The sequence below is a fragment of the Medicago sativa genome, chromosome 3 (genome assembly GCF_051527215.1).
Source record: "Medicago sativa cultivar Bolivia chromosome 3, Bolivia_mono, whole genome shotgun sequence".
Taxonomy (NCBI): Eukaryota; Viridiplantae; Streptophyta; class Magnoliopsida; order Fabales; family Fabaceae; genus Medicago; species Medicago sativa.
Window position 1 is genome coordinate 15,359,197 of NC_140751.1, and position 6,635 is coordinate 15,365,831.

Here is a 6,635-nt window from a genome sequence, read left to right on the forward strand (position 1 = left end):
TCCGACAACTATGAGAGGGATAACTACCCTCATTCCGTCTAGCTCTAGGTTTTCTCACCAATCTTCAGAATAATTAACCGTCTAATGGGATGACGTTTAAATAGCTAAACGGCTGAGGGCAGGGACCTCTCATTGGGCTTATCTAAATGGTCCAACCCATCACGGTCCATTTAGTAACAAAAGCCCAATCACTCAAATTCATCATATAATTAGTGCTTAACACAATAGACCATAATTTATATTATGACATCAACTTATAATAATTGATTATTGTCAATCCATAATTGATTAATTAAATAATTAATCCAACAATCTAAGGTTGTTAATTTTTTTTGAATTCATGTGAATATATGTGGAGCTGTCAAAGCATTCAATATGTAACTCATGTGTAATGTTGTCAATATGATCTAAGGTGACTACCATATTGTATTCCCTTAGTTGTCATTGTGACATAGGGTGAGTGTCATCAGTGCCTGTCAAACTTCAGTAACTTAGGTGGTTGTCTTATTGTATTGGTTTAGTTATATTTAGATATCGAAGTATATTATGTTTTATGAAGTGTGTGTTTTTTATTCAAATTGGCCGAATAGGACAAATCTATGGTTGTTGTTCAAGTTGATTTTACCGATGAGGTTGTGCCTATGGAAGGATGTCTTACCAACCACAATGAGAAATTAACTGAATTCGACTCGCTTCATCAATCTTCTGAGAAGAACCACGGTGTGTCCTCTTCTGTTTTTGAGTGGGAGGTTGAGATTACAGATCAACTTCTTCAAGCTACAAATCCTCTTGTGAGTCTTATTTATTTTCAATAGTTTATGCTTCATTTTATCATATATCTTGGGTACTGGATCATGCTAGCAGACTGTGTTTGTTTTTTTCTTCCTAAATTGGACTATTTATTTGTTCAATTCCATAATCTTCTAGGACACATTGTTTTTGAATTCACAAGGCACAAGTAGATGTCGATCATTTTGATGGATTTAGACACAATGGAATTGTATAAAATGGAATTTTATAAAGCTGACATTATTCAGTCGAAGGATAGGGATGAGAAATGTATATAAGAAGTGGAGTTGTACATGAAATTAAAGTTGGACCATCTTCAATAGAAGTAATGAAATTCACTAAACAAAATTGGATAAAAGGTTTTATTAAAGGTGCAATTCCACAACTTCCATTGTCAATGTTGAACTCAGTGATAGCTGTTTGTAAATTGTCAACAGATCTTTTCCCTGAAAGGGAATTTTCATTTACATCAATTTCAGTGACAGTTGGACTAACGAATTTAGTTGGTTCTTGGTTTGGTGCTGTGCCAACTTGTCATGGTGTTGGTGGACTAGCAGGACAATATAAATTTGGTGAAAGAAGTGGAGGGTGTGTGGCACTTCTTGGTTTTGCAAAACTGGTATTGGGATTGCAGGGTTTAGGAACATCTTAGGCACACATTTTACAACAATTTCCTGTTGGGATTTTAGGTGTGTTGCTTTTGTTTGCTGGTATTGAATTAGCTATGTGTGCTAGGGATATGAATAGTAAAGAAAATTATTTTGTGGCACTTATTTGCACTGCTGTTTCATTGGTTGGATCAAGTGCTGCTCTTGGATTTTTGGTTGGAATGATTGTTTATGTGTTACTTAAGCTAAGGAATTAGAGTAGTGATAAACCATTTTCTACCATTTGGAACAAGAAAAGTCCAAACTAAATTTGAAGAAAGAGAATTTATTATGTGTAAAAATTGTCAGTGCAAATGAGTTAGTATGTATGGCTTTCATAATATGTTGATTTTCTGTGAGGTTTGAGTTTTGTTTTTCTTGAATTTGGTTTTTCCTTGTCATGTGAGGACTTGCTAAGGTTCTACTTCTAGGACTCCTGTATATTGTAACTGTAAAAAATGTAGACCATATATTTAGCAGTAGTAACTTGCTCCATGTAACTTATGTATGCTATCGCATACCTAATGTTTATACTCAATAATAGTACAAAGAATTTCATTCAGTTGAAGGAAGTTTTTACGATAATCTTTTTGTTGTTGAATGAATGTTACTTTGGCCCAATAACTTGATTTCACTAGACACGAATCACATGATATAAACTAAAAAATATGTACAAATATTTTTAAACTTAAGAAGATATCTTTTTTTTTTTTTGGTCAGGACTTAGGAAGATGCACACCCTTCAGTTTATAGTCGTGATTTGACTCCTCAACAAAGAGCTAACCCTGTTTACTCTGATTGCAGTCATTAGTCATTCATGTCTTCCAATTTCGAATCAGTTTACTTTTAAGCATATTAACAAATATGTGTTTCCCAACAAAATTATCCAAATGAGTAGTTATGTAATTTATTTTAGGATGATGGAGTTGAGTCTATGTAGCTCGAATAATTAGTCTCTAACTTTCGTTTGCGATACCTTAAACAACAAAATCATATGATACTAATGTGTAACGTGGCTATTGGGGAACAGTAATTGGTAAGTGACCGGCCACAAGGTTTTGGATAGGTAGGAACCGAAACACCAAAGGGGCTTGCAAAACGTTGGTGTACCTAAATAAGAAGGTTCAACTCAACGACTCCACTACTAATTTTTTGGATTCCAAACAAAGAAAAACGGACTTCTTCTTCAACTTCCTTTCTTGTCCTTTTACGTTAGGTATTTTTACGGATAAGATTCATGTGCTGCTTCCTTTCCACCATCTTCTCTACTTTTCCCATTTCATTTATTAATTGAATTCAATTTTACAGTCAACATATTCAATTCATTTCGATTCAATTTTTTTATTATAAATAAATACACATATTCAAGAATGCCCTTTTGTTGCCCCTTCAAGCTACTTCTTGTTTATTGGAATAGTTTTTTTTGGGTTAAATATGTTTTTGCTCCCTATAAATATGTCAATTTTTCGTTTTAGTCCCTCTAAAAATTTTCTTCAACTTTTAGTCCCTATAAAATTTTCAATCACTACTTTTGGTCCCTATTTTTAATTTAATTTTTGTATTTTTTAATAAAATTGTGCAGAAATGTGTAAAATATTCAAAAAAAAAATCTAAAAAAAATTAGAATTTTTTAACAAAACACAAATTAAATATGAATTTTTAACCGTAAAAAATATAAAAATTCATATTAAATTCATGTTTTATAAAAAAATTCTAAATTTTTTTGGGAGTGATTCTTATAATTTTTTGAATTTTTCTGGAAAATTTTATTAAAAAATATGAATTCTACATAAGAGTTTACTTTAAAAGAGGGACCAAAAATGAAGATTGAAAATTTTATAGGGACTAAAAGTTGAAGGAAAATTTTAGAGGGACTATAACGAAAAGTTGACATATTTATGGGAACCAAAAACATATTTAACCCTTTTTTTTTAAAATGTTGATAGATGAGTACAAGTGTTATTTATAAACTATCTTTAATCTCGATTTTCAAATACTCCCTCCGTTTCAAAATGAGTGTCGCTTTAGCCAAAAAAAATTGTTTCAAAATGAATGTCACTTTCAGTTTCTAATGCAATAATAACTTTTTTCTTTTCAATTGTACCCTCCAATTAATACTCTGCACACTACTTCCAAAGTATTACTTTTAAAACTAACCAATAGTTAATAAGGATAATTTGGTAAAATAATCACTCTCTTTCTTTTAATCATTGCATTTCTTAATATGTGTGTAAACACCTAAAACGACACTCATTTTGAAACGGAAGGAGTAATATATATCTTTTTGGTGTACCAAACTATAGTCCCTCAAACAAGGTTAAAGAGACTCTATAAACACTATCAAGTCGATATAATGATTGAGATTAATGAAAGATTAAAATGAAACGTACATTCATAGACAATGATTCGAGACTTGTTGAACAAGTGATATTGGATCCGAGTCAATCCTGAAGTTATTTTCAAACGCGATAATATATGATAAATTTAGAGTTTAATATCGAATCGATTCAATTTTAGTCGATATAAAATAATTTTACACCAACATCCAATAAAACTCATGATATTGATGGTGAACGTATTTTGAATTTGTGATGCATTTTACTTTTTTTCATACAATATTGACCGTACGTATTTTAATTTTTTGATCCATATCCCAATATTTTTCTTTTAAGAAAAAAAATAGTGCACCCATATTTTACGTTTAAAATTCAAATTAAAAATGATACAACATCCGACACGCCGTAATTTTCAAATTCCTCGTTCTTCATTTTGTGCTTTTGTCTGATCCCTTCCCAGTCCACACGTCTTTTTTCTTCAAAAAAAGAATTCTAAATTTTTTCTCTTTCACATCCATATCCACATAGAATTATATAAATACCCTTTTTCTCTTCCTTGCCTTCTTCAAACCAGCACAACTTCAACAATTCAATTCATTCTTTCATTTCATTCACAAACTATACAATATTTACATACACTATTTTTTCTCTACCTTTTCCAAGATGGTTGATTTAGAATGGAAATCAAAGATGCCAAACTCAAACATATCTCCCAAATCACCTAAACTCTCCTTACCCTTCCCCACTTTCCATCTTCCTCTTCCACTTACACCAAACGATATCACAACAGCTTCATCCACACTTTGCACAACATATGACAACTATCTCCACCTCCCTCACCTCCAAACCTTTTGGTACTCATCAACTTTCCCCAATTGGGCCAACGAGCCCATCATAAAACCCGCTTTTGTTGGAACAAAATGTGTTTAACAATGATCCTTAAAGAGTTTTGATGATAACAAGGTATTAAAAATTGTAAATTGGACTAGCTAATATTTGTTCAAGTGTACAGGACCACAGTTAAAAAGTTACACCATTGTTTGGTTCTGAATGAGCAAATAAAGAGCAAAAGAAAATGAAGCTTAGATGATTCTGAAGGCAAAGTGCTCCTGAAGTCAAGCTGCTCCTGAAGAAATAGCGCTCCTGAAGTAAAGCTGCTCCTGAAGAATAGTGCTTCTGAAGACAAGAGGTCCAGAAGCCACATCATCAGAAGCTGAAGAAACTGCACCATCAGAAGCTGCAGAAGCTACTTCATCAGAAGCTGCATCATCAGAAGCTGCCTCATCAGAAGTCATTTCACCAGAAGCTGAAGATCAACTGAATTTGCAAAACATTCAAAGATTGAAGAATCTGCATTGCAAAAGCTGTCTATTGGTTTCGAAAACACAGCAGAAAATTAGTGGAACATTGCAACGGTCATTTCAAAAGGCATGTGCTTGCAATTTGGATGAAAGCGTTGACATTGTACTTTGTACGAATTGTACAACCACGTTCTCCACTACTCTGTTTTGTGTCCACGCTACAAGACAAGAAAACAGCTCCAGAATACGGTCTCGCCTGCATATATGTTCCTTTGGATAAGGAATGGATTTCAAATTGGTTCTTCATAGGACAACAACCAAATCAGGCAAAAGATCATTGGTGAAAGATCAAGCTTCAACAACGACTCTTTGGTGTGCTGGCAATTTCACAACGTCTCTTTCACACCTCTATATAAAGGAGTGAAGACCTAAAGATTTGGTAATGCATGAACGCTGAACGAAAGACTCATAACATTTTTACAAGTGCCAAATCTCTGCTGAAATTGTTCTGCATTCACTTAGAATTTCTGTGTCTTAATGTCATATCTTAGAAATTCTTAAGTCCATTGAGTCTGTATCTGATTTGTATTGTGAGCACCTCTGATTGTATATCAAGTGTTCAACCTTAAACAATTTTCTGTGTAATTTTGTTTAGTTAGGAAGTCTCTTGCAATTGTGCTTGAGCAGGAAGTTTCTTGATTGTGTTCTTGAGCAAAGGAAGTCTCTAGCTTGTGTGCTTGAGCAAAGGAAGTCTCTTGCTTGTGTGCTTGAGCATTTGTAATCAGATATTACTCATAGTGAAATCTCCTTGGAAGTGCAAGGGGGACTGGACTACTTCCGGATTGTGGAAGGAACCAGTATAATTGCTTTGTGTCGTTCTTCTTCTCTCTCTCTGTTTTATTCCGCTGCATTTAGATTCTGATTATCACTTCAGAAGCTGTCTCACTTAGCTTCTGATCAGTGTGTTCAGTTTTTAGGAGAAACGAAGAATTTTTCAAAACACAATTCAACCCCCCCTTCTTGTGTTTTTCTCACCTTCAGCTTTAACTGCTCTCGAAATCACTTTTTGTCTCATCACAACCGTCTTATCCGATCCAAGACCATACATCAACAAACGCGAGTGGACTCGACGTGTCGAGTTCCTTGTAAAATCCCAAATCCACGTCATCGCATTACTATGTGATGACGAGGAACACAACACCGATACATGTGGCAAAGCTCCGATAAATGAGCTCAACAAAATATACCAAAAAGACCAATTCAGAAGCTATAGCGAACAAAGCTTGCTACCAACACTCGCCACGTGGCAGAAATCGAAACAAATAGCACAGAGGTTATTTTCCACCGTGGAATCTGAAATGATGACGTGTAATTACACGCTTGGTTTAATGACACCGTGCCATTAAATCTGGGTCATACAAACACATTGTCATTGCATCTGGGCCACACAGCACATCTATCTTTATGTCATTAATGGCCCAAATTTAATGGTACGATGCCATTAATGGCACCAAAGTGCTGCCCCTTACAAACATACATGATTAATATTGGATGATAATAGA

At 34.0% G+C, this 6,635-nt stretch overlaps 1 pseudogene; it reads left to right on the top strand.

Annotated features, from left to right (window-relative positions):
• The first annotated feature begins 319 nt into the window (after positions 1-319).
• LOC146936047 (molybdate transporter 1 pseudogene) lies at positions 320-2,004 on the top strand (annotated as a pseudogene).
• The last annotated feature ends 4,631 nt before the right edge of the window (positions 2,005-6,635 follow it).